The 26,448-nt window shown below is 42.1% G+C and overlaps 1 protein-coding gene across 9 annotated transcripts in view; it reads right to left on the bottom strand.

Annotated features, from left to right (window-relative positions):
• pitpnm2 (phosphatidylinositol transfer protein, membrane-associated 2) overlaps nucleotides 1–26,448 on the bottom strand; it is a 496,848-nt gene that overhangs the window by 198,751 nt on the left and 271,649 nt on the right. Inside the window, exon 1 of one of the 9 annotated variants that reach the window (XM_080207954.1) lies at nucleotides 6,204–6,221. The exons of the other annotated variants lie outside the window; for them this stretch is intronic. The gene's annotated coding sequence lies outside the window, so the exon portion shown is untranslated. Of the gene's footprint in view, nucleotides 1–6,203; nucleotides 6,222–26,448 lie in introns of those variants that run through there. 9 annotated transcript variants of the gene reach the window in all.

Here is a 26,448-nt window from a genome sequence, read left to right as displayed (position 1 = left end):
TTTTACTCAGGATCCTTGATGTCACACTTGATCAAATATTGCCCCGATGTCAATAGCAGTCACTCTCACTTCATCTCTGGAACTCAACCCTTTTGTACATGTTTGGAACAAGGCTGTAATGAAGTCTGGGCTGAGATGCCCTGGCGAAACTGAGCAGTGAGCAGGAGATGGAAGAGTAAGTACTGCTTGATTGCACTGTCAATGACACCTGCCATCAATCTGCTTATGACTGAGAGTGGACAGATAGGGCAGTAACTCATCAGATTCAAGTTTCCCTCTGTTTGTGGATAGGGCATACTTGGGCAATTTTCCAGATTGCCAGCTTTGTAGTCATACAAATTGTTTCAGCCATGTCTTTTGTGCCGATGTCATAGCTCCAACAGGAGTGCAACTCATTTTTAGGCACACTTCTCTGCACAGGATTGATCCCTTGGACTTTTAGTAATGGTAAAGGGGAAATATGCTAGGCATGAGGTTACAGGTTATGTTTGAATACAATTCTGCAATTCCTGATGACCCAGGGTGCCTCATAGATGCAGTTTTGAGTTGTGAAATCTGTGCTGAATCAATCCTGTTCAGCGCGGTGGCAATGCCACACAACATGGTGGAGGGTGTTCTCAATGTCATTATGAAACTTTGTCCCCACATGGATGATGCAGTGCTATGGCCACCTATCAGTTCTGTCACGGACAGATGCACTGGGGAAAAATAGATTGGCGAGGACTCAGATCTGGTAGGCTTTTCTCTCTTATTACTGCCTGCTGCCAGTCCAATCTGACAGCTAAGTCCTTCAGGACTGAGCCAGCTCAATTAATAGTGATGGGACCAAACCACTCTTACTAATATAGGTTGAAGTGCCCTTCCTACATTATGTGCTCTCACAACCCTCACTGCATCCTCCAAGTGGTGTTCAACATAGAAGATGATGATTCATCAGCTGAGGGGAGGTGGAGGGTGGTAATCAGCAGGAGGTTTCCTGACCTTTGTATCTGAGCTCATTCATAAATCTCCACTCAGTCCCCATTCACAGCCTCTCAATATATCTTGTTCAGCAGTTTATTTGCATTCAATCCCACAAGGCCACTCAACTAAACAAAGACAACTGTTGGAAGTGGGAATTCTGAAATGAAAGCAGAAAATGCTGGAAATACTCAGCAGGTCCAGCAGCATCTATGGAGAGAGAGAAAGAGTTAACATTTCAGGTCAATGATCTTCCACCAATTCTGATAAAAGTCATTGGTTTGAAACATTGGGCGGATTTTCTAGCTGCATGTGCCACAAGGCTAGACATTCCCATCCAAGGTCAAAAAATTACAAAATACTATAGTGCAGAAGAGACCCTTCAGCCCATCGAATCAACACCAAGCATGAAGGGCCCTGGTTTGCCCACCTAATGCCATTTGACAGCACTTGGCCCATAGACAAGTTATTGAATGTTATGGCATGCCAAATACTCATCCAGATGCTTAAAGGATATGCGGCATCCTGCCTCCACCACCCTCCAGACAGTGCATTTCAATCCATCACAATCCTCTGGGCAAAAAGGTTTTTCCTCAAATCCACCCCCAAACCTCTCACCCTTCACTTTTAACTTGCATCCCTTGTAATTAACTGTTCAACTAAGGGAAATAGCTGCTCTCTATCCACCCTGTCCATGTCCCTCATAATCTTGAGCACCTCAACCAGGTCGCCCCTCAATGGGCCTCTACACAGTCTGCCAAATATTCTGTCCTGCCTGCTACAATTCCCATGGCGGGTGAGATGGGAAATTCCACCCATTAACTATTTCTCTCTATCTGTAAATGCTGCTCGGCATGCTGAGTATTTCCAGAATTTATTGGTTTTAACACAATGACAAAGTAAGACAAATAATTCTGCATCTGAATAATTAACTAATCAACCACCAAGTACTTAGTTATATAAAGCTGGGCTAGCGCTTAATATAAAAAAGGATAGCAAGAGTTTTTATAAATATATAAAAAGGAAGAGGCTGGCTAGGGTGAACGTTGGTCCTTTAGAGGATGAGAAAGGGGACCTAGTGGTAGGGGATGGGGATATGGCTAAGGTATTGAATAACTTTTTTGTTTGTCTCCACGGAGGAGGACGTGAATAATTTGCCGGGTGTTAGAGATGGAAAGGTGGTAGGACTGGAGGGTCTTAATGACATTACTGTTACTAGAGAGGCGGTGCTCGACAGACTGGAGGGACTGATTGTGGACAAGTCTCCAGGACCGGATGGAATGCATCCGAGGGTTCTGAAAGAAATGGTGGAGGTTATAGTGGATGCATTGGTGGTTATTTTCCAAACGTCGCTGGATTCCGGGGAAGTGCCGGAAGATTGGAAAACGGCTAATGTTACGCCGTTGTTTAAGAAGGGTGCCAGGCAAAAGGCAGGGAATTATAGGCCGGTTAGTTTAACGTCTGTGGTAGGTAAAATGTTAGAATCTGTCATTAAGGAGGAAATTGCGAGGCATCTTGAAGGCAATTGCTTGATAGAGCAGACGCAGCACGGTTTCATTAAAGGGAAGTCGTGTCTGACAAATTTACTGGAGTTCTATGAGGATGTGTCTAGGGCGGTGGATAGAGGAGAGCCGGTGGATGTGGTCTTTCTGGATTTTCAGAAGGCGTTTGACAAAGTACCTCATAAGAAGTTATTGCAGAAGGTCAGGGGGCATGGAGTTGGGGGTAGGGTGTTAGCGTGGATAGAGGATTGGTTGTCAAATAGGAGGCAGAGACTGGGGGTCAACGGGTGCTATTCGGATTGGCGGATGGTGACTAGTGGAGTGCCCCAGGGGTCGGTGCTGGGGCCTCAGCTTTTTACCATTTATATAGATGATCTGGAGGAGGGAACCGAGTGTAGGGTGTCGAAATTTGCGGATGACACCAAGATTGGGGGAACGGCAAATTGTGCAGAGGGTGTGGAGAGTCTGCAGAAGGATCTAGATAGGCTGGGCGAATGGGCCAGGAAATGGCAAATGGAATTTAATGTTGGCAAGTGTGAGGTGGTCCACTTTGGTAGGAAGAATGGTAGGAAGGACTATTACTTACGGGGCGAAAAACTGCAGCAGGCGACGGTGCAGAGGGACCTCGGGGTCCTTGTGCATGAGTCGCAAAAACCCAGCTTGCAGGTGCAGCAGGTGGTCAGGAAGGCGAATGGGATGCTGGCCTTCATAGCGAAGGGGATTGAATATAAAAGTAGGGAGGTCTTGCTGCAGCTGTATAGGGCATTGGTGAGGCCGCAGCTGGAGTACTGTGTGCAGTTTTGGGCGCCGCACCTGCGCAAAGATATTTTGGCCTTGGAGGGAGTGCAGAGGAGGTTTACTAGGCTGATACCGGAGTTGAGGGGGTTGAACTATGAGGAGAGGCTGAATAAACTAGGCTTGTACTCATTGGAGTTTAGAAGAATGAGGGGAGATCTCATTGAGACGTATAAGATGATGAATGGGATGGATAGGATAGAGGTGGAGAGACTCTTCCCACTGAAAAAAGACAGTAGGACTAGGGGGCACAGCCTCAAGATAAAGGGGGGGGCGTTTTAGAACGGAGTTGAGGAGGAACTTCTTCACTCAAAGGGTGGTGAATCTCTGGAATTCTCTACCCATTGAAGTGGTGGAGGCTGCCTCGCTAAATATTTTCAAGAAGCGGGTTGATGGGTTTTTGATAAGAGAGGGGATTAAGTGTTATGGGGAGAGGGCCGGAAAGTGGAACTGAGCCACGACAGATCAGCCATGATCTTATTGAATGGCGGGGCAGGCTCGAAGGGCCAGATGGCCTACTCCTGCTCCTATTTCTTATGTTCTTATATATTTGAACCTGCAGTATTTTGCTTTTATCTTTCATATATTTAACATTATTTGCAATTCTAAAATCAGTACATTTTGGCAGCATTGAGATGTTTCCATTCAAGATGTTGGCAGGCTGTGAATCACACCTTCAAAACCAATGTCCAAACAAGCAGCTTTTTTAAAGCTCATCACCTTTAAATTAATGTCAACTAATCTCTCCTGTCTTTTCTTTTGTTCTTTTCTCTCTGATCTTTTCCAGCCTTTATTTGTTTTAAGCCTCTCACATGTTTTAACCATTTTCCAGTTCTGATGAAAGATCTTCAAGTTAAAATATTAACTTGGATTTTCTTTCCAGACATGTTGTCTGACCTATTCCGTATGACCAGTCTTCTGTTTTTACAATGTTTAATGTTCAGTGTGCTGGATGTTCACCAGGCATGTGACAAGTGATGCGGTGCAGAGGCAGCAAAAACAAATCACTTGGATGCCTTTTTATGAGAATGACATTTTTTCCTATTCATCATTTCATTAACTGCTTTTGAATTATGAATCACCTTGTAAGATGTTAAACTACAATTAAAGGGTGAAAGGTCCTGCACTGTTCCCGTCTATTAACATAGATCAATGCAGTCTGTTAAGGGTTTCACAATCATGTCTGTCCAATCATCTTTCGCCTGATCTGCAATCCAAGTTCACTGACTGCAAATCTCAGCTCAAATTTCAGGGAATTTTGAGTTTAATAATTTCCAAGTAATAAAATCAGTGGAGGCCAATTTCCTGTATCAAAAGCATAAGCAAAAGGAAAGTTCAAAAACAGCAAGGTGAACAGCATTAACATCAGCTCAATCATCCAATATATTTTAGCAACAAAGGCTGGACAGCGTGCTTACTTGCTGAACTCGTTGGAAGAAAAGCTTCCTACAGCATTTCACACTGATCCAAGTCAAAATGCACCCATGGTCAGCTCACATGGGCCTCACGAGACAAATTGTACTCGACGGGTTAAGACTTGGGTTTCCAGTGCAAAACATATCATTCGCACACCCACTTGAAGTCCAATCAAGGCCAGTTTTATTCAGCCATTTTCTAACATAGTACAAATTTATTTTTGATAAATCTTCAACATAATATTCTGCGTGCTTTTCACAAATAGAATAAAATTGATCTCGTGTTTGGTCAAATAGGCAACAATCTCACAGATCAACTTTCAATTCCTATCCAACATGGGTTTTTATGACTATCGACAATCAATTCATGATCATCATTATCACGCAGATAAACGTGTAGTGGTCCATTTTGGCACAACCAATGGGATGAAGGAGTGCAATATCAAGGGTAGGAGTTTTAGCAATGTTGAGGAGCAGGAGGACCTTGGGGTCAGGGTCCATAGGACTCTTAAATCGGCCTCGCAGGTGGAGGATGTGGTCAAGAAGGCGAATGGTGTACTGGCCCTCATTAAAGCGAGGGATTGAGTTTAGGAGTCGGGAGATAATGCTGCAACTTTATAAGACCCTTGTCAGACCCCACTTGGAGCACTGTGCGCAGTTCTGGTCGCCTCACTATAGGAAGGATGTAGAAGCTATTGAGAGGGTGCAGAGGAGATTTACAAGGATGTTGCTGGATTGGGAGACATGCCTTATGAAGATAGGTTGAAGGAGCTAGGTCTCTTCGCCCTGGAGAGACAAAGGTTGAGAGGCGACCCGACAGAGGTTTATAAAATGTTGAGAGGAATAGATAGGGTGGATTCTTGGAGGCTATTTCCCAAGGCTGAAATGGTCACTATGAGAGGACACAGGTTTAAGGTGCTGGGAAGCAAGTACAGAGGAGATGTTAGGGATGTTTTTCACTTAGAGGGTGGTGAGTGAGTGGAATCAGCTGCCGTCGCTGGGGTCTTTTAAAAGACTTCTGGATGAGTACATGGAATTTAATGGGGTTGGGAGTTACAGATAGTTCAATGGCCTGGTAGGTATGGATATGATCGGCACAACTTGTGGGCCAAAGGGCCTGTTTGTGCTATAGTGTTCTATGTTCTATTAGACATAGAATTCTAGATCTTTATCGAATGAAATTTCACCATCTGCCATGGTGGGGCTCAAACCTGTGACCCTAAAGCACGGGCTCTGGATTATTAGTAGTCACCATCGTCCCTTGCTATAATAAATGTGCCAACCAGAACCTAGTTATTGCTGCTGACATAGGCTTGGTAATGAGGAATACTGCGATCAGGCAGCTTTCTGCAACCTTGAACACACTTGGCAGCAACATCCAAACACCAGAGCAGATACAATGGGGAACTTTTTTAAAAATCAAGCAGGAATTAATACAACTAGATTCATTTACTGTGTTCAGGTACAACTCTATTGCGGGAAAACACCAAATTTTGTTTACTCTGCTGGTTACAAGCCAATTTCTTCTCACCTCAGCAACCAATCTTGGATCATGCTTTTTTAAGATTTCTTTTTACAACATCTCAATTCTGTCAAAGATGAAACAGAGATTGATGATTACGAAGGATTACACAGGATACACAGCACAGAAACAAGCCATGAAACTGGCTCAATATTATTACAGAAAATTACTGCTTGCTCTAGGCTGATGCCGGAGTTGAGGGGGTTGAGCTATGAGGAGAGGCTGAATAAATTAGGCTTGCACGCGTTAGAGTTTAGAAGAATGAGGGGAGATCTCATTGAGACATATAAGATGATGAATGGGATGGATAGGATAGAGGTGGAGAGACTCTTCCCGCTCAGAAAGGATAGCAGGACTAGGGGGCACAGCCTCAAGATAAAGGGGGGGCGGTTTAGAACGGAGTTGAGGAGGAACTTCTTCACTCAAAGGGTGGTGAATCTCTGGAATTCTCTGCCCGTTGAAGTGGTGGAGGCTACCTCGCTAAATATTTTTAAGACGCGGGTTGATGGGTTTTTGATAAGAGAGGGGATTAAGGGTTATGGGGAGAGGGCGGGAATGTGGAACTGAGCCACGACAGATCAGCCATGATCTTATTGAATGGCGGGGCAGGCTCGAAGGGCTAGTTGGCCTACTCCTGCTCCTATTTCTTATGTTATGTTCTGACACAACAATGAACATTGGTGCTGAGAGAGAGCTGCATTCAGAAGAAAATCCATCTGATTAGAATATTGAGCAGAGTTTTGAGCACTCAATCTTAAAAAAAAATCATATTTGTGGGCGATCAGAGAAGAGTCACAATCTTAACACGGAGTCTTGGGGGCAAGGAAATCAGTTATGTGCCAGGATTGTAGTAAAGTGAATTCTTTACTTAACTGCTAATCAGAATCCTAGACTGGTAATCTGGAGAATACAAAGAAAATTACAGCACAGGAACAGGCCCTTTACCTCTCCAAGCTTGCACCAAACATGCTGCCTGACTCAACTAAAATCCCCTACCCTTCCGGGGACCATATCTCTCTATTCCCGTCCTGTTCATGGAAATGTCCAGAAGCCTCTTAAAACTCATTGTCGTATCTGCTTCCATTCCCCTTCCCAGTAGCGGGTTCCAGGCACCTACCACCCTCTGTGTAAAAAACTTGCCTCGTACATCTCCTTTAAACCTTGTCCCTCGCACCTTAAACCTGTGCCCCCCTAGTAATTGACTCTTTCACCTGGGAAAAAGCTTCTGACTATCCATTCTGTCCATGCCTCTCAATCTTGCAGACTTCTATCAGGTCGCCCCTCAGCCTCTGTCGTTCCAATGAGAACAAACCAAGTTTCTCCAACCTCTCCCCATAGTTAATGCCTTCCATGCCAGGCAACATCCTGATAAATCTTTTCTGTACCCTCTCCAAGGCCTCCACATCCTTCTGTTAGTGTGGCGACTAGAATTGAATACATATTCCAAGTGCGACCTAACTAAGGTTTTATAAAGCTGCAACATGACTTGCCAATTTTTAAACTCAATACCCCGGCCGATGAAGGCGAGCATGCCGTATGCCTTCTTGACTACCTTCCACACTTGCTTGTCACTTTTAGTGACTTGTGTATCTGTACACCCAGATCCCTCTGCCTATCAATACTGTTAAATGTTCTGCCATTTACTGTATATTTCCTATCTGTATTAGACTTTCCAAAGTGCATTACCTCACATTTGTCCAGATTAAACTTCATCTGCCATCTCTCCGCCCAAGTCTCCAACCAATATATATCCTGCTGTATCCTCTGATGGTCCTCATCACTATCCACAAATCCATCAACCTTTGAGTTGTCCACAAACTTACTAATCAAACCAGTTACAGTTTTTTCCAAACCGTTTATATATATTACAAACAGCAAAGGTTCCAGCACTGATCTCTGAGGAACGCCACTTGTCATGATGTGGAGATGCCGGCTTTGGACTGGAGTAAACACAGTAAGAAGTCTCAAAACACCAGGTTAAAGTCCAACCAGTTTATTTGATAGTAAACCCACAAGCTTTCTGAAATGCTGTTCCTTCGTCAAGTGTGTGGAAAGTTCTTTAACCTGGTGTAGTGAGACTTCTTACTGTGAATGCCATTTGTCACAGCCTCCATTCAGAAATGCACTCTTCCACTGTTACCCTCTGTCTCCTATGACTGAGTGAGTTCTGTATTCACCTTGCCAGCTCACCTCTGATCCCGTGTGACTTCACCTCTGCACCGGTCTGCCATGACGGACCTTGTCAAAGGCCTTACTGAAGTCCATGTGGACAACATCCACTGCCCTAGCCTCATCAATCATCTTTGTCATTTCCTCAAAAAACTCGACCAAGTTCATGAGACATGACTTCCCTTTCTCAACACCATGTTGCCTCTCACTAATACGTCCACTTATTTTCAAATGAGAGTTAATCCTGTCTCAAAGAATCTTCTCCAATAATTTCCTGACATAAGGCTCACTGGTCTATAATTATCTGGATTACCTTGCTACATTTCTTAAACAAAGGAACAACATTGGCTATTCTGCAGTCCTCTGGGACCACCCCTGTAGCCAGTGAGGATACAAAGATTTCTCTCAATGCCCCAATTTCCTCCCTTGCCTCTCTCAATAAGAGAAGTTTAAATGTCTTATGGAATTTGAGGTTTTTTTGGTCCTTTCAAAAGGTATGGATCAGACACATAAGAACATAAGAAATAGGAGCAGGAGTAGGCCATCCAGCCCTTCGAGCCTGCCCCGCCATTCAATAAGATCATGGCTGATCTGTTGCTGCTCAGTTCCACTTTCCCGCCCTCTCCCCATAACCCTTAATCCCCTCTCCTATCAAAAACCCATCAACCCGCGTCTTAAAAATATTTAGCGAGGCAGCCTCCACCACTTCAACGGGCAGAGAATGGGCCAAATGGCCTCCTCCAGTGCCATATCATTCCATAATTCCAATTGATTTAGAGTGAAGATGTGCAAGGAAATTGTGTCCCAATGTCTGATAATGTTGATCAAAATAAATTATTCAATTTTGGTGTAACAGAAAGATACAATTACAGAAATTAATAAATCTGAAGATAAACCAGAATGAGAAAAGGCCCCAATCCAATCTAAGAGCTGCAAATTGTGGAATAGCCTTCCACAAAAAGCAATAACATAAAATAACTGGTTTCACAGAAGTACTGAATAAATATTTCTTCCTGTCCAGTGACCAGATCATAGTACAAGGGTCTGACACATTTTGGGTTAATGTTGACTGAGTACATAACAGTGCACACAAGTAAGAGAGCACATAAACTGCATGCAGGGTTAGTTTAGTGTTAGACAGAGCTGCGTGTGTCAACAAACATTGTCATCGACTTCAGGGAGCGTAAAGAAGAACATGCCCCTGTCCGCATCAAGGGAACGAAGTAGAAAGGGTTAAGAGCTTCAAGTTTTTAGGTGTCCAGATCACCAACAACCTGTCCTGGTCTCCCTATGCCGATACTATACTTAAGAAAGCCCCACCAATGCCTCTACTTTCTCAGAAGACTAAGGAAATTTGGCATGTCAGCTACGGCTCTGACCAACTTTTACAGATGCACCACAGAAAGCATTCTTCTGGTAGTATCACAGCTTGGTACGGGCTCCTGCTCTGCCCAAGACCACAAGGAACTACAAAAGATTGTGAATGTAGTCCAATCCATCACACAAACCAGCCTCCCATCCATTGACTTTGTCTACACTTCCCTTGGCAAAACACCCAGCGTAATTAAGGACCCCACGCACCCAGACATCCTCTCTTCCACCTTCTTCTGTCGGGGAAAAGACACAAAAGTCTGAGGTCACATACCAACCGACTCAAGGACAGCTTCTTCCCTGCTGCAGTGAAACTTTTAAATGGACTTCCCTTGCATTAAGCCGATCTTTCTCTACACCCTAGCTATGATTGTAACACTGCATTCTGCACTCTCTCGATTCCTTCTCTATAGAAGTATGCTTCGTCTGTACAGCATGCAGGAAACAACAGAAACAATACTTTTCACTGTATGTTAATACATGTGACAATAATAAATCAAAATAGAATCCCTACAATATAGGAGGCGGCCATTCGGCCCATCAAGACTGCACTGACAACAATCCCACACCCAAGCCTTATCCCTGTAACCCCACGTATTTACCGTTAATCCGCCTGACACTGAGGGGCAATTTAGCACAGTCAATCAACCTAACTCGCACATCTTTGGATTGTGGGAGTGAAACAGAGCACCCAGCGAAAGGCCATGCAGGCACTGCACACAGAGTGAACCAAGGATAGAATTGAGCCCGGGTCCCTGGTACTGTGGGGCAGCACTGCTAACCGTTGTGCCACATGGAGACAGTTCCTAGCTTGTACTTTTACTGTATATTTGTAAACAGGTTTGAGATGTAATAGAGACTCTGAAGACTTCAGAGCTACTGAGCTGTAGACAACACCTTACAACATGGCCGTAGCTTGTGGAAAATCTCAAATCCTTGCAGAAAATGCAGAGAAAAGCTAAAATGCTGGACGACTAAGTAAGCACGGTAGTATGACTGAAAAGAAGTGCCAGAAGCATAGGCACAGAGGAAAAATAACCAACAGAAAAGTTCCAAAGAAAGGCTTGGAAGCTGAAGGCAGAGATTAAAACTCCTTACCTGCAGGAAACTCTATTACAGCTCCTTTGGAAGTCCAGCTTCAAATCTAGGAGTTAACAGGGTGGGCTAAATCATTTCAACATCAGGGTTGCAGCAAGTTCTGAGAAACCTTTAAATTATTCAGAGGCAAAAGTGCAGTTTAAAAAAAAAGGGCCATTAAAACTTGATCCTCATGTCGATATGGCTTCTGAGCTCTCTCCAAAGCAGAAAATATAATTAATTAAATAATCCAGGAGAATTGCCATCTCTAAACTCAGCCAAAAGGCAAGTCAGAGCTAGGATTTGACCAATCTGTGACTTTAAAGTAAAATACTGAACAAACGAACTCTGCAGGCAGTCAATCCAGACAGCCATTGTTGAAAATGTTTTTAAGCTGAGCTGATTACCATGGTAATGAAACCCAGCAAAAGCAAAAAGTCTTTTTACCAAATAATGCTGGTGCTGAAATTCAGAAAGCCTTTCGATCAGAACCAACACTTAAAAATTTGACTGTGGATCAGAATTCCAACCTTCCCAAGGTTGATCACAATATTCAGCATCCCAGAGAAAATTATTTTTGAATTACTGGAGTATTTTAGATGTAAATTTAAAAAAAAAATCAGAAAAGTCCAGATTAATACCCTTTTATAATAATTTGGTGAATTTGATAAACTAATCCTAAAGCAGTGCATTAAGTCAACAACTAGCTTCAAGATCAAATTCCAAAAATGGTACAAAGTCTTCAGTAGCATGAAGGAATAAGGCGGAATGGTGGAACTGCAGAACAAACCAGATGACAAGAAAGCTCAAGTCAAAGAAATTTGGCTTTTCAACAAGAGGAAAACCCTTTGAAGGACCTTCACACGCTACAAGCATCCCTCAAGTCAAAGTCTGTTCCTTTGGGAAATTTCAAAATGAAACAAAATTAATTTATTTCCACTTTCACTAAAGAACCAACTGGCAGAGAAGATACAGAAATGTTTTATATTTCAAGAGGAAGACAAGAGATACAATAAAGAGATGACAGAGCTGAAGAAATGATTGGAGATTTGGAAGAAAACTTGGGCAAACAACACATTTCCAAAGATATGTATGAAGAGATGAAAAGAATGGCAAGAGCAAGTAGAACTTCTCACAAGACTATGAAGGGTCTCAGAATAGGCAAAAAGTACAATGACAGAATGTGAGCTTGAAGGGTAACACAGAAGAATTGTACTATACTAAAGAAAAAAACATCAACTTTCATGTATGAAAGATGAGCTTATAAAAGAAAAACAAGAATTGACAAGAACACTGGATTTTAGCTCACAGGGAGGAGGCAGCAGTGGCATAGTGGTGTTGTCACTGCACTTGTAAGCCAAAGACCCACGATAATGCTCTAGGGATTAGGGTTCAAATCCCACTACGTAGATGGTGAAATTTGAATTCAATAATAAAATCTGGAAGTAAAAGTCTATCTATTACCATGAAACCATTGTCGAGTTCACTAACATCCTTTAGGGAAGGAAATTTGACACCCTTATTTGGTCTGGCCTAGATGTGACTCCAGATCCACAGCAACATGATTTAACTCTTAATCACACTCAGGGATGGACAATAAATGCTGGCCCAGCCAGCGATGCCCAAATCCCATCAACAGCAAAAAAAAGGGGACACTTGAATGTGGATTTAAAATGCATAAATGTAGAAGCAAAGTGAACAAAGACAGAAGGACAAGGGCAGCAGCCACATGGGAACACCACCACCGGCAGCTTCCCCTCCAAGTCACTCACCACTCTGAAGTATTGGAAGTTTATTGCTGTTCCTTCACTGTAACTGGATCAAAATCCTGAATTCCCTCCTTAACAGTGCTGTGGGTGTTTCTATACCTCAGGGACTGCAGTAGTTCACCATCAAAAGTTTAAAAGCTTTTTTATTAGTGTCACAAGAAGGCTTACATTAACACTGCAATGAAGTTACTGTGAAAATCCCCTCTCAAGTGTGATCAGGGATGTGCAATAAATACTGACTTAGCCAGCAATGCTACATGCCCTAGAAGTAGGTAGGGATATGATTGGCACAACTTATGGGCCGAAGGGCCTGTTTATGCTCTGGTGTTCTAAAAGTGTATTCAATAAAAAGACAGCTCTTCAGTTGAAATTTGTTGAAACTTAAGCATCAGAAATCTGTAGTAAACATGGTGCAAGATGTCTGGAACAGGAGAAAGAATTGCTGATGCATTAGAGCTGCTGTTTGAAAGCAGAATTAACAACCAAACTGATTAATTTCTTGAACTTTGGTCCAATTTGAACAACATGAAGATTAAGATACACAATATGGAAGAGAAAATTCAGCCTTTGAAAGCAGATGAGGGAAATTCTACAAAACAAACTGACAACAACGAGTGAATTTGAGTCCAAGGAGCAGTCAGTGACCATGGAAGAAAGATTCCAAGCAGAGCTGAATACTCAGGGGAAGTTGTCAAGCTTACGTAAGAGTTTTGTTGATAATTCAATTAAAGAACTCAACTTAACACAGTAGCTGATCTGAATGGAAAGAGGCATAAACTCAAAATGCAATTGGAGAAGGAAATACCCCAAACTGTGGGTAAAAATTGTGAAACAAGTGGCAACAAGAGTTCCAATATTGAAACATACACTTCCACATATATCATGATGACCCACATGACAACAGAAGATGCACAATGTACATCCACCCCCTAAGAAACAAGTTTGAGTAGCACCCAAGAACAAAGGCAACAGCCATGCCAACCAAGCACAGCACAACACAGCAGCACAGAAGGATGAAAACATACCCAGATATCATAACAACCTCTAAACCTGAGCTAGAATTAGCAGCAAGAGAACCTATCACTTCTCTGATGGTGGTGTAGGCTAGATATGGAAGCATTGGAAGGCCTCCAAACTGCCTGAAACTGTGAATGAAAGGATTTGAAAAGGGTAGATGGGTTAGTGATAATGTAGTAATGACAATGTAAATGTCAGATAGTAAAAACAATGCAAGACATAAGGTAAACTACAATTGCTTAAAATACATTGGATTTGGGGGGAGGTGTAGCATAAGGGTCTGTCACGTATAGGGTTAATGTGAACGGAATACAGCACCGCCCACATTGTAAGAGAACATATGAGCTGCAGGGTCATTTTACTGTTAGACAAGCGACATGTGTACCAACAAGCACAGCGACAGATCTCAGCTTGTACTCTGTATAGTGTAAGAACTGTCACAACACCAGGTTAAACTTTCTGATAGCCAAGTTCTGCACGTGAGGACAGCCTCAACCAGGATCTTGGGTTCATCTCACACTATGTGTAACCCCCACCATTTTGCCGGGCTTGCAAAATTCCTACTAATTATCCTGGTTTGAGACAATTCACACCTTTTTAACCTGAGTCTCTCTCTCTCTCCACTTGCATTGTCTGTAAAGACTTGATTACCTATAAAGACTCACATTCCAACCATTATCTTGCAATTGAATCTGTCTAGATATGCCCTGTTTGTGAAACCAACTCCACTCACCTGATGAAGGAGCAGTGCTCTGAAAGCTCATGAAACCAAATAAACCTGTTGGACTTTAAGCTGGTGTTGTGAGACTTCTTACTATGCCCACCCCAGTCCAACACCGGCATCTCCAAATCTTTACTGTATAGTTACAAATAGTTCTAAGAGTCAATAAAGATTTACAGTTAACTCATGTATGGCAAGACTTTTTCAGACCTACCAAACTGAAACCAACCCGTTTCAACAAAGATCTTACTCAAGAAGGTACAAAAACAATCAGGCGTCCAACATCTGATCACTGCCCAAAATTCTTGTTGTTAAGGACTGGCTTAGCTTGGAAGCTGCCTTCACCTCAATCATTTATCAGCACTGTGGTTCACTTCTGAGAAATTACCCAAGTGAGCAATTTAGTAGAGGATTGAACTGCCATTGGAATTATATACCAGAGAGATTCAGAGCCTTGAGCAGAGGAGGGAACAGATTAATTAAAAACAGGATTTACAGTTATAAAAGTATTCAGAGAATCATGACTATGGTTTGGAAGGAATGGTTTTAAGAGACTGAAGAAAGTATGGAACGAGAGAGAATTTTTGTTATATGTTCTGAACGCAGCTATTTCAGGTGTATGAAACCTACAACACTTTTTTCTAATTTTCTAAATCCTGAAGTGAGAAAATCTTGCTGCATTACACTGAATTTCAATCACAAAGTGGGTCAATCCCTTCCACTGGAGGTCAGCATCCTTTCGGAACATAACACTTCGTGAGCAGATCCATGGCACTTTTACAGCTGCCTTCACACAATGATCAGTAGCTTTTGGCACTTGTGATATTTTAATCACTTGCAATATTTTATGAAATATTTTTAATACAGAGGTCAATGAAGCAACAGTAAGTAAAGATCCAACTAAAATGAATATCAGCTAACAGGAAAATATAGAAATTTAGATGTAACAAACCACTCATTTTCATTTTTAAAACCATAGAATCCCTACAGTGCAAAAGGAGGCCATTCAGCCCATGGAGTTTACACCAACTCGCCGAAAGAGCACTTTACCCAGGCCCACGCTCCCCTCCCCCCAAACCCCATCTCTGTAACCCTGCGCATTTAGCACAGCTAATCTAACTAACCCACATATCTTTGGACTGTGGGAGGAAACCGGAGCACCCAGAGGAAACCCACGCAGACATGGGGAGAATGTGCAAACTCCACACAGACAGTCCCAAAATCGGACCTAGGATGTGGATACTGTGTGGCAGCTGTGCTAACCACTGTGCCACCATCCCAAGAATAATACATAAATATTGCAGAGTATATTTTTATCCATCTTCTGTAATGTCTAATGATCTTTAAAGTATAACGACATCTCTACTTGGTATGGAACAATCATGAGTGGTAAAACAAAAACTCTTGATCAGTTTCAAGGAGGAACTAGATAGATTCACATCAACAAACGGAAGGCAAGGGATTTTGAAATGCACCAAGGCGACATTGTGGGTAAATGGGTTAGACGGACCAAGGGGTCCTACCTGAAACTAATATTACTATTATGATTATAAACATCTTAAGTGCACACTTCTATACAGTTTCATGCAAACATAATCAAAAACTCAGTAAAGTAGGCCATCCCTTATCACAGCAGAGAAAGAACCACAAAGTTCTAGAAAGCAGGAAATTTCTGCACTTTCAACAATAATCTTACTATTCATCGATGATACACTGATAGGAAACCAAAAGTAGTTTTAAGGGACTTACATTTGTATGGGTAAACATTAAAGATAGGATATAGTTTTAGGTGATTTTAATTTAATATTTCAGTACCTGGAAGGGACCTGTAGTTAGATTCGTGCTGGACAAAGATCTGTATGTGTGGGGGTTGATTTCAATTCCATCTAGGATTCTATTATGATAGGGAGAGATACAGCGTGAAAAATCAATTGGCCAGCAGATGTATGCAGGTGTTGTTTAGCAACTAGAGACTCTTGTAAGGTAGAACAAAAAGCTTTCCTTTGTTTTTAATTGGAAACCAGGACAGTTGGTGAAAGGCAACTAGACAGGGGGCATCTCTCTTAGCTTTGCTTAATGAAAAGCCATGCAGTGGATTAAGGTTTAAGGAAGCCAGTGCCAGAAATTTAAAGGACAGCTGCTTAAGGAAACTAGACAAATGAAGAGGGGGTTCCAGTGAAGATCAAAAAAGAACTGGAAGCAGGACAGGATGCTGTTCATTTCAAATCACAGAACTGAAAAAGACTGGCTAGTGAGAAGTCAGAAAGATATCTCAAGTGGTTCCAAGGTTTGTGATAACCTACTATAGTTTGTGTGATGTTAGCTGAAATAATTGTAGAGTAATCGATGGCTGGATATCGGAAAATATGGAGTGGAATTGGAATGCAATCTGCTAATAGAAAGCGAGAGAGGTGTGTTTTGGGAATAGAGTTTGGAAACTCTCATGTGACAAATCAGCTGGGGGGATTCAGAGGAGAAATCCACAAACACTAATTTGGATTCAGAGTGGAATGTGTATCTGCCCATAGCCAATTTGTGTGCTTTAAAAAGGATTTTGTGTGCTAATGAGATCACTGTAGATTCAAATGTACTGTGTCATCCCAGTTAATCCTAAAGCCTATGTGTATTTGTTAAGCTAGAGATGGAGTAAATATGAATCATAACTATTTTTCATGTTTAAATGTCTTTTCATGTTGTTAAAACTGCTTAGCAATCCAGTGATTCTGTTCCTCGGAGTTTGATAAAAAAGTTAAAGTTATAGTCTTGAGCCAGGGTCTAATCTTGGGATCTTCCATTCAGTTACATCAACTGGAATTGTAACTGCACTAGGAGCTCAAGGACATAAAAAAAAACTCGGTTGTGAGCTACAAAGGATGCCCTTTTGTGCAGATCAATGATAGAAAGCCATCCGGTCCATCTTAATTTATTCATCTTGAATGATCCTAAAATTCTACTTCAACGCCCTCTTGTTCAAGGCCAAAGGAAGGAGATGCAATTCACACTGGGAAATTGAAACAACTGCTTCATTCTGCTCAGAGAGATTTGTATATTGAAGTGAAAGGTGGCAGCATGTGACCTTACTGTCCCACGAAAAATGAAGAGACAGAGCTGAGTGTTCAGATCATCCATAAAATCACTTTGCTCTACTTTCCATTTATTTAAATAGCATACCACCTGGGAGACTGGTCAAGGTGCGATGGGATGCAGGAGAATTTGGATCCAAAAGTGGCTTAGTGGGACAAGGCAGATGGCGATGGTGGAAAGTTGTTAGTGTGACTGGAAGCCTGTGTCCAGTGGTATACCGCAGGGATCAGTGCTGGGTCAAATGGTGTCTGTAGTGTACATTAATGTTCTAGACATGAATGTGGGGAGCGTGATCAGTAAGTTCCCAGATGATTCAAAAATTGATGGTGTAGTAAATAGTGAGGAGGAAAGCCTTAGGTTATAGGATGATATAGAAAGACTGGTCAGATGGGCAGAACAGTGGCAAATGGAATTTAAGCCTGAAACGTGAGAGGTGATGCATTTTCAGAGGACTAACAAGGAATACACGATGAACTTAAGAAGCTAGGATGAGCAGAGGACCAAAGCGACCATGGAACGCATGTCCAAAGGTCCCTGAAGGCAGCAGAACAAAGTAGATAAGGTGATTAAGGGATATGGGATGCTTGCCATTATAAGTCAAGGCATAGAATATAAGAGCAGGGAGGTTATGATGGTGCTGTATAAAACACTTCTTAGGCTGGAGCTCGGGTGATATGTGGGTTTCTGATTACCTTACAGGAAGGATGTGATTGTACTGGAGAAGGTGCAGAGGAGATTCACCCCAATGTTGCCTGGGTTGCAGTGTTTCAGCTATGAAATGAAGCTGGTTAGGCTGGAGTTGTTTTCCTTAGTAAGAAGTCTCACAACACCAGGTTAAAGTCCAACAGGTTTATTTGTAGCAAATGCCACTAGCTTTCGGAACTGGCTGTTCTTTTGTCAGGTGGGGGACCCTCTGAGGACTGAGATATACATTGACAGTGTAGATTGGAAGAAATGTTTCCCCTTAGCTGGCCTCTATGACATGGTGAGGTTCAAAGTGTTTTCTCCTCAAAACTGAAACAAATTAAATCACATATTTTAGTTGGCCCTCGTCCAACCAAAGTACTCCAGGCAATCCTTCAATAACACCGGTGCCGTGTTTACCTCTTTCAGGTAAAGGTACAGTATTTAAAAAAGAAAAAGAGAGGGTAAACAATGAATCTGAACATTGGAATCCAGTGCTGTAACTTGGCAATGTAATAGTAACAAGGCCTGATTTAAATATCCTGCATCACTGCATCATATGTTAATATAAGAACATAAGAAATAGGAACAGGAGTAGGCCATCTAGCCCTTCGAGCCTGCCCCGCCATTCAATAAGATCATGGCTGATCTGTCGTGGCTCAGTTCCACATTCCTGCCCTCTCCCCATAACCCTTAATCCCCTCTCTTATCAAAAACCCATCAACCCACGTCTTAAAAATATTTAGCGAGGCAGCCTCCACCACTTCAACGGGCAGAGAATTCCAGAGATTCACCACCCTTTGAGTGAAGAAGTTCCTCCTCAACTCCGTTCTAAACCACGCCCCCCTTTATCTTGAGGCTGTGCCCCCTAGTCCTATTATCCTTTCTGAGCGGGAAGAGTCTCTCCACCTCTATCCTATCCATCCCATTCATCATCTTATACGTCTCAATGAGATCTCCCCTCATTCTTCTAAACTCTAACAAGTACAAGCCTAGTTTATTCAGCCTCTCCTCATAGCTCAACACCCTCAACTCCGGCATCAGCCTAGTAAACCTCCTCTGCACTCCCTCCAAGGCCAAAATATCCTTGCGTAAGTACGGCGCCCAAAACTGCACACAGTACTCCAGCTGCGGCCTCACCAATGCCCTATACAGCCGCAGCAAGACCTCCCTACTTTTATATTCAATCCCCCTAATGATCCTAATGGTCTGAATAAGAAGTTTAGGTTTCTTAAGTGATGTAGCACTATCTGAGGATGACACTATTCATGAATAACTTGACATTCAGCAAGATGGGGCCTTATAATGAATCAGACAACACTGGAAGCTAAGACATGCAAAACCTGCAAGCTTCCCTTCAACAGCACAACATTCAGACTGCACTGCTGCAAACCAACTTTATCAGCCACTCCTCATGATATTTCAACGTTGTGATACTTTTCTCAGTTGTACTAAGCTGGAAGTGTCTTGTGGAACTCTAACATGAGTCAAAGCAGAAAGCATACTTGGTGCAGGTTTTGTATTGTGAATTGGTGTTTGTAGTCTCATGAGGAATATATACTTGGAGTAGCTACCTCACACCATTCATTTATATTAGCCTGGCCTCACAACTGAGCTCTCTGGTACTATACTCTTCTGTGTGTTGCACTTTGCAAGCCTCATAAATCTCATCTCCAAAAGCACCAGCAACGAGCTTACTTGTGTCAGCTGTGGATAAATAAACAAGGATGTGCGGACAAAGAAATGGAAAATGAGGTCACATAAACCTAGTTAAATATTGGTCAAGCTGCAGGTAGAACATTGTCCTAGTTTTGAGCTACTTACTTTTGGCAGGATGCCAACAATGTGGAGAGGCTAAAGAAGCCATTTACAAAGATGATGCCAGAGGATGAGGGACTCAGTTACAAGGGGATGTCAGAGAAACTGACACTCTGTTCAAGGGAGGTTAAGTTGGGACCTAATGGAAACATTAATATAAGGTTTTCAGGGGATAAATTAGGAAAAACAATTTCCATTTGTTGATCTATCAGTAATTGTTGTGCTATAAAACTGAACATGCATGAAATGGTTGATTCTTTAAGACGACCAGCCTGCCTGAGTCAAAGACCAATCGCATGAAAATTAGACTTGTACAAGTGATTTTAACATGCAAAATCTGACACATTAACATTATATATTATATTATTTTTCACAAAATCCGTATTTTAATATGTGTAATGTGGTTGCAAATCTGTTAATCTGATTCAACAGCTCAATTCCTATGCTGCAGCAAAATGTAATAATGGTTTGTCTGGCAATGCATTTTGATCTATTACTAGCTGAGGGCAGAACCAGCAGCAAAGGCAGCTTTTCTTGTAAATGAAGCATTGTGTCTTGCGAGCTTGCTCTACCTCAGTGGTTCAAGTGCTCTGTTCAATGTCCTTGCAAAATGATGCTTAAAAATTCAAGCAGGAAAATACACATGGCGGAAAAAGAATGATTGAGGGTTTACCCATGAACACTTCAGGGACATTAATTCTGAACACTTATGAAGTTACTATTATTGGATAAAATAGATTGGAATGAGCTGAGCAAGTGCCAGGAATATTACACTGAGCCCTATGAGGATTAACAAATTCTTATTGTGCAATTCTTCATAAACATATTGCTTAATTTATCCTTTCTTATTCTATAAATTCAACATCCCCGTGAGATCCGACCTTGGAAAGCTTTTCTCTGATCAAACTCATTCTTTCCTTAACTAACTCTCACTTGCTTACTTTTTCTTCATTTCTCTCCAACTAATTTAAGCCTCACATTTTAGAAACAAAAATATCAAAATATGTCAAATGTCTATTATGAGTTGATTCCCTTCAAGTCAATGACAGAACAGCCTGTAAAGACAAAATTGCACTCCACCCTAGTTTTTTCTTTGCCTTGACAAGTTTAGCCAATTGCATATTTTCATTTGGAAATGGAGTACAAGAGAGTTATTTATAATAAATGAACAAAAACACTTGATTTACAGATTTTGAGTTGGAAGATTTTAATATACACAGTTATGAACACAGCTGCTGTTAATCCCTGGGAAGTCAAAATGAATCCCAAAGTGAAACCTGGACTGATAGATCCTCATCAGAAGTCTCATAACACCAGGTTAAAGTCCAACAGGTTTATTTGGTAGCAAACACCACTAGCTTTTGGAGCACTGCTCCCTTTGTCAGGTGTGTGCATAGATCATAGGTGTGAGATAGATCCTAACCTTTTGTTTAGAAACTGTAGGGGAATGTGGGGGTTAATGGGTGCTATTCAGATTGGTGGTTGGTGACTAGTGGAGTGCCTCAGGGGTCGGTGCTGGGGCCTCAGCTATTTACCATTTATATAGATGATCTGGAGGAGGGAACTGAGTGTGTGGTGTCGAAATTTGCTGATGACACCAAGATTGGTGGAACGGTAAATTGTGCGGAGGGTGTGGAAAGTCTGCAGAAGGATCTTGATAGGCTGGGCGAATGGGCCAGGAAATGGCAAATGGAATTTAATGTTGGCAAGTGCGAGGTGGTCCACTTTGGTAGGAATAATGGTAGGAAGGACTATTACTTACGTGGAGAAAAACTGCAGCAGGCGACGGTGCAGAGGGACCTCAGGGTCCTTGTGCATGAGTCGCAAAAACCCAGCCTGCAGGTGCAGCAGGTGGTCAGGAAGGCGAATGGGATGCTGGCCTTCATAGCGAGGGGGGTTGAATGTAAAAGTAGGGAGGTGTTGCTGCAGCTGTATAGGGCATTGGTGAGGCCACAGCTGGAGTACTGTGTGCAGTTTTGGTCGCCGTACTTACGCAAGGATATTTTGGCCTTGGAGGGAATGCAGAGGAGGTTTACTAGGTTGATACCGGAGTTGAGGGTGTTGAGCTATGAGGAGATGCTGAATAAACTAGGCTTGTACTCGTTAGAGTTTAGAAGAATGAGGGGAGATCTCATTGAGACTTATAAGATGATGAATGGGATGGATAGGATAGAGGTGGAGAGGCTCTTCCCGCTCAGAAAGGACAGTAGGACTAGGGGGCATAGCCTCAAGATAAAGGGGGGGCGGTTTAGAACGGAGTTGAGGAAGAACTTCTTCACTCAAAGGGTGGTGAATCTCTGGAATTCTCTGCCCGTTGAAGTGGCGGAGGCTGCCTCGCTAAATATTTTTAAGACGTGGGTTGATGGGTTTTTGATAAGCGAGGGGATTAAGGGTTATGGGGAGAGGGTGGGAATGTGGAACTGAGACACGACAGATCAGCCGTGATCTTACTGAATGGCGGGGCAGGCTCGAAGGGCTGGATGGCCTACTCCTGCTCCTATTTCTTATGTTATGTTACTGAGCAAATTAACAGGATTCTGTTGATGAACTTCTGATACAAAAAGTATTTATTAAAACGAGAAAAATCAACTACCTTACACCAGACCAAAAGAGTGACAAGATTGCAATACAAACTTAAGTCACAGCCTCAAGATAAAGGGGAGGCGGTTTAGAACGGAGTTGAGGAGGAACTTCTTCACTCAAAGGGTGGTGAATCTCTGGAATTCTCTGCCCGTTGAAGTGGTGGAGGCTGCCTCGCTAAATATTTTTAAGAAGCGGGTTGATGGGTTCTTGATAAGAGAGGGGATTAAGGGTTATGGGGAGAGGGCGGGAAAGTGGAACTGAGCCACAACAGATCAGCCATGATCTTATTGAATGGCGGGGCAGGCTCGAAGGGCTAGATGGCCTACTCCTGCTCCTATTTCTTATGTTCTTATGATGATTCAAATTCCTTTATCCCAGGAATATCTTAACAGACACACAAGCTAGTCAAGTGTTACCATTGGCTTAATACAAATGCTTCCCGCTTGGGACTGGCAATGTTGCAAATGGTTTTCTTCCAGTAAATTTCTGAGCATTCACCTGCAGCTTCTCACCCAACTCGGAAAAGACATCCAAAAGCTGCACTCTAAACTTACTGTTTCTTCAACGCAGACCTAAGAACTGAGTCGCCTAAATTCAGTCTTCCAGCTGCACCTTTGCTAAACTGAACACATTATTGAATACCAGAACTGATTATTCAGTTAACCGCTGTCTCACTAGCCTTGGAGTGTTTCTTCTCACAGAGTTTCAAACCCCTGTCCTCTTTCTGTGACAGCAGCATTTCTTTCGATATACAAAAGGTTTGAGCTCACCCATTTTAATTTTCACGACAATTTTATATTCAATCTCTTGCTTAGAACTTGTGCCGATCAATAGGCTCGATCAGTGGATCAAATGTAGATCACTTTTCATTATATATTCTAAGCCTTCCATTTAGAGGATGGGGTTGAAGACCACCTCAGCCAGGCATTTATGTCACCTTGAACTCAGGTCCAAATGTGCCAGCAGGAAAGATTCTGAACTCATTTCAGTCAGCTCTGAATAGGATCTGACATGAAGTGGACCACTATTATCCTTTAACGTGTTGAAACGCGAGTTCAGTCTCTATCTTTCTCAACGAGAAGCTTTTGCTATTTCCTGCTCAAACTGTCATGACTGACAGTTACGGGCAGCACGGTGACACAGTGCTTAGCACTGTTACTTCACAGCATCAGGATCTGGGTTTGATTCTGACATGAGTGACTGCGTTGAGTTTGCACATTCTTCCCATGTCTGCATGGGTTTCCTCTGGTTGCTCCAGATTCCTCCCACGCTTCAAAGATATGCAGGTTAGGCAAATTGGCCGTGCTAAATGTGCAGGAATAGAGCAGAGGGGAGGGTTTAGATGGGACATTCAGAGTCTTTGCAGACTTGATGGGACAAATGGCCTCTTTTTGCACTGTAGGAGTTCTATGGATAACTACCAGGCATTGTTTGAAATTTAAACCAAGCAGCTTGACTCTGATTGGTCAGACATTGCCCTAAGGAATGAACACAGTGAAAAGTTGACATTTATTTTGCTGAAACAGGAGTAGAGTGTGTATATGTTCTTTCATAACAGGGGCATTTATACCAACATACAGTTCCACGCACTATCACACTGGCCCTATTGCAATCTTGTAAATAGGGCTTGAGTGATTTTGCTCACCATACAGACTTGATGCTGAAATAGGGCAAATCAAGACATCTGGTGGGATATTGACAACCCTCTTAAGATCATCTCACACTGTATATCACATAAACCCATGAACATTACTAGCCCTGAAAAGTGCCCAGTCTATCTCAGATTACCTCAGAGGAGTGAGGTAATCTCAAGAATTTGAGCAAGTGAAGCAAGCTGTTTCACGCTGCTACTATGTAGTAGCAACACATGGTATTCACCACCAACAGGATGTTACCATCAAGTCAAAAAGACTTTTTGCCTATCACACAAATGCTTAATGCAGTACCTGAATTTCACTATCTGTGTGATACCAGGTATGTAGCATGTACATCCTAATGACTGGTGGATCATATCAAATAGCACGTCCCTTCTGCTATTCACGAAGTACAGACTGTACTCAACCAGCCCATGCTTGCAAAACTCCAAACATGCTGTCCAACATTCGATGTGATTCTGCAATTGGACATTTGCTAAATAATCCTCAGTCAGTTAAAGATTACGCTGATAAACAATTTTGCTGGTTCTCTGGGTTCACAGCATGGTGCATATGTGTGTACTAGAAGCTAAATATATTAATAGATAGAACACTGTTTGTTGTGGATAGAAAGAACACGTACACACAATGCGCCTGTTTCAGCTAAACAAGTGACAGCTTTTCACTGGTACGTTCCTCAGAGCAATGCTCTGACCAGAGGCTTGCTGTCTGGTTCAAATTTCAGACAATGCTTGGCAGTTAACAGTCAACATTAACTAGTGCATTCTCTATGTCAACATCTCTACCAATCAGAGTCCACTTGCCAGCCGATCAGCCTGCTTGTCTCATATAATATAAAGTTGATGTTTATCCAGACAGATTACTCCTGCCCTGATGTAAGACAAAACGCTTCAATAAATGTCTTTTTTCATCAATACTCAAGTTGTGCCACCAAACAACTATAAATGTGGCCGCATGAATTTATAGTTAAATATAAAAATTAAGACAGAGCGTCTGACTGTAACATGTGGACCAAATTACACGAACACACCCTGATTCAACTATCCCCAACCTCCAACCAATTTCATTCAAAAACCCACTCTTAACCTTCACTCATATTCAATGACAGATGAATTTGTTTTCAAAGAAAACCATGTTCTTGAGTCATTGGGCGGAATTTTACAGCCTTGCTCGTCCCAAAACCATAAAATCCTGTCTGAGGTCAACGGACTTTCCCATGCTCCGCCCCTTGTCTACTCTGATTCCCGTGGTGAGTGAGTCAGGATAAAATTCCAACCATAATCTTTGTTGCACAAAAAAAAATTAATTTAGACTTTGTTGCCTCCACAATGCATTATGCGTTGGGTAGAACAGAGCCAAGTCTCTGGGTGTGTAGCCTGGTCATCATTCTTTGTATCTCTTCAGTCTACACACAATTAACTTACAATCAATTAGAAGGGAATGTTATGTCACCTGTTCAAGGAGTGAATAATGGCTCAGTAATTGTCATTTGCATTAACAGTTTCAATAAAAATGTTCCGCATTGACTTTCAGAGAAATCCAATTATTTCTAGAGGGCTTCCTGTTGCCAAAAATAAGTCAAAGGAGCAAAATAATGCAAAATTAGTCAACTGGCAAGGTAACAACAGGACACTATAGCGCAAAGTAAAAAATTAAAAACAGGCAAGAAACAGGCCCAAAACAACATGTTGTTTGAACACTATTCACAGATTATACTCTCTTCGGAGTAATCGACTAGGGGAGGCGATGGCCTAGTGGTATTACTGCTAAACTATTAATCCAGAGACTCAGCTAATGTTCTAGGGACCTGGGTTTGAATCCTGCCACGGCAGAATGTGGAATTTTAATTCAATAACAAAAAACTGGAATTAAGAGTCTACCGATGACATGAAACCATTGTTGATTGTTGGAAAAACCCATCTGGTTCACTAATGTCCTTTAGGGAAGGAAATCTGTCATCCTTACTTGGCCTGGCCTACATGTGACTCCAGAGCCACAGCAATGTGGTCGACTTTCAAGTGTCCTCAGGCATCTAGGGATGGGCAATAAATGTTGGCCAGCCAGCAGCCCACATGTCCCACAAATTAAGAAAAAAAAGGACACTAATTTAGTGTCTAGTATGGACTATGGAAATGTATTAGCTATGTTATTGGACCAAAGAACAAGAATTTAATGCACCACAGCAATTTAAAATATTGAATTCAGTTTAAAACAATCTGAAAACAAAGAAAATTGCACTGTTGTTAAAAAGAAACCAATGGTTTACTTGAAGGAAATGTGATGTACCAAACTGCCCACTTAATTAT

This window comes from Carcharhinus amblyrhynchos, chromosome 20, assembly GCF_965287045.1.
Source record: "Carcharhinus amblyrhynchos chromosome 20, sCarAmb.v2.hapA, whole genome shotgun sequence".
NCBI lineage: Eukaryota > Metazoa > Chordata > Chondrichthyes > Carcharhiniformes > Carcharhinidae > Carcharhinus > Carcharhinus amblyrhynchos.
This window is presented reverse-complemented; position numbering and strand designations above follow the sequence as displayed.